The sequence below is a fragment of the Pleurodeles waltl genome, chromosome 2_1, assembly GCF_031143425.1.
Source record: "Pleurodeles waltl isolate 20211129_DDA chromosome 2_1, aPleWal1.hap1.20221129, whole genome shotgun sequence".
NCBI classification, from domain to species: domain Eukaryota; kingdom Metazoa; phylum Chordata; class Amphibia; order Caudata; family Salamandridae; genus Pleurodeles; species Pleurodeles waltl.
Genome location: NC_090438.1, coordinates 786,938,438 through 786,941,361, shown reverse-complemented (window position 1 = coordinate 786,941,361; position 2,924 = coordinate 786,938,438). Strand labels below are relative to the sequence as shown.

General features: G+C 40.1%; 1 long non-coding RNA gene across 1 annotated transcript; it reads left to right on the top strand.

Annotated features, from left to right (window-relative positions):
* Positions 1-1,170: 1,170 nt before the first annotated feature.
* LOC138259177 (uncharacterized) lies at positions 1,171-2,694 on the top strand. The gene is made up of 3 exons (XR_011198663.1): positions 1,171-1,269; positions 1,985-2,088; positions 2,553-2,694. It is a non-coding gene; the product is annotated as an uncharacterized lncRNA (long non-coding RNA).
* The last annotated feature ends 230 nt before the right edge of the window (positions 2,695-2,924 follow it).

Here is a 2,924-nt window from a genome sequence, read left to right as displayed (position 1 = left end):
CTATTCCAAGAGATTACTAAACAGCACACACGACAGGATAGCTAGAGTCAACAGAGCATCCTTACTTGTCAAGAAACCACACAGAAAGGGTGCTGACAACAAAACATTGTCCTTCATAACTACATATAGTTGCACAAGTTTAGACGTGTTCAAGATTCTCAAGAACAACTGGCACATACTGTTATCGACAAGATGCTTAAAAAAGGTCTCAAAGACAAACCCAATATGATCCATCGTAGGGGGCATACTCTTAGGGACCAACTTTGCCATAGCTTCCTACCCACTCCCACAAACAATGGCTGGTTCCCCTCTCTACCATTGGGTTTTCATAAATGTGGCCATTGTAACATATGTGAGTTTGCCTTGGATAAAACAAAGAAATGTTGCTATAACACCAACACAACACATTTTATCAATCAATTTATGAACTGCAACACAAAATTTATTTTATACTGCATTATATCCACCTGCAAAAAAATATACGTTGGCAGCACCATCAGACCATTCAAAGAAAGATTGCAGGAACATATAAGGGCGATAAGAAACAACAACAAGGACTACCCTTATGCAGTACACTACAACCTGCAACACCCTCTGCAAGAAAGACTTGATATACACACACATGGCATTGCCACCCTGGGCGGCTGCCCTAGGGGTGGGAATAAGACTCTCCGTCTCAGACAATTAGAGAGCAAATGGATCATTAAATTATGTGCAGTTGAAGAGGGTCTCAACTCTGATAAAGATCTACATTTCTTCTTGTAACTCCTTTTTCTTTAAGATATCGTCACTTTATAACTATGACCATGACTATGAATAAATTTGCATTTTGTTTTACTCTGAACTTCACACTGTCAAACATTACATATTGTGCCATATCACGGTGGGGCCTCCACGTGATGTTATGTTATGTCAAAACTCTGTTTTGGTTACAAAATCTGATTGTGTTTACTTGTTCTGTATCTTTGAACATGATTACTAACCCCATATGTAAACTGGTGCAGGTCGACTTATTTGTGCGCACAAGGCTTTTCTTTCATCACATGCAGGGTGTTTTTTTCTTTTTATTCTCCAGGTATCTGCACTCTCTCTCCTACATACTCCTTTTTCCTTTTCCAAGATGGCTGCCATTTATATCAGTCCCTGCTAGTCCTTCTTCTCTCTCAATCACACTGTTATTTACATAAATGGAAAGTCTCCACCGGCGCATTTCAGGCACCAAGCGACGCCGGTAGCAGACCCTAGAGACATTATCCACCTTTCCTACAGGTAAGAAATTCTCTATCTTATGCACGTGGACATACCGCCCTTAAACGGGTTGCTGTCCACATTGAAACACGGCCCGCGATTCAAGAACCGGGGCCTTCTGTGTACTTACCCTAACCCACAGCCTTAGGATTTAGCCATTGGGAACAGGTCCTATTACTCGTTGGTATACGTATTCAACCCTCCAATCCTTAGATGTGGGTCTAGTAATTCCCACACACATGCGAAACTGTCCATGGATTATGTCCTCATCTTTTCATACAGCACACACCTGCATTATTGGGCCATCGTTCCGCTTCCATCGGACACGAGCTATCATTACTAGGTTGTTCGCAATACACTTTATTTGTATAATTTTCTCTATACAAGAGGTTTTCCCGCACGTTAATATGCAATGACTGGTTTAAAATACATGACTTCCTCTGTCCTTTTTAACTATGCGCATCATGATGCCATACTTTAGTTGATACTTCTGGAGCTCCTAATGTTCACTTCATACGTCTTAAGTGTCTTTCCTTCTTCTAATGAACGAGCGCACGCACAAGCGTAATGTACTGAGACCCCAGATAAAGGATCCTTCTTATTCACACATTTAGTCACTGGCTTAGAATTTTAGTTTACCGTTCTATCTTTACAGTGTCTAATCTCCCAAACCCACCCTTTTAACTATACCTCATTAGTGTCTCCTTGGTCCACTTTTTCCCTTTTCATTTTTTAGACATATCATGGTCTATGGACGCATCATACTTTGCTCTATCTGAATAAATGCAGCATCCAACGGAACTTGATGTCAAATATTTAACACTTCCAAAAAAATTGGAGGTATGTGTAACGCTTCTCTGCCACTTGCACATGCATCCTGTTTTTAATTTCATAATCCTATGCATCTTCATTCCAATTGTCAATGGATGCCTTTGAAATCTTAACATGTGGCATGTATCACTATTTGCACTTATACATGTTATTATAGCACACTTTAAGCACGGGTCTCTTTCCATTACCACATTTCTCGCATGCGGGCACTGGCACATTGGTGCCAACAACATATATGCATTGAATCAACTAAATGTTGCTCATATCTATCAATTAGTCATACGATTTGCTATTCTTTTACACTTGTTACGTACTTGGCACTTCACCAACTTGTAGCATTGGGCCTCTTTTTCTTTTTTCTTTTTCTCTTCTCGCACTTTATTCATAACAGGCATTGCATTAGTTGATTATACACAAAATGTATGCAGTACATATGATTGACTCTTTCCATCTGTATGCCATTATTTTCACAGCCTTGAAAAAGTCACTTGTGATGAATCACGTGTTGGCTGTTGTTTTTCCTGAATATGAAAAATATGTTGGCCTATTGACATACTGGGCTATGGAATGTTTTTTTTGCTCTTGCACAAAAGAATAAACTGACTTATCGACTAATCTACGATGTGCCGTGGTTTTTTCTTTCTCTTCATACCGACTGTGGCCTCACCAAGGCAATAGTCCATGCACCCTGTGGCATGGTGATATACCACTTGAGCACTCCTCGCAACATTAGAGACTTGAGCATCTATGCGCTTTGCTATCTCACGCCAGCTTATCCTTTGGAAGTGCGCACCATCTTTACACAGCCACAACTCTTTCTGAATCAGTTAATGAAAGGTATATTA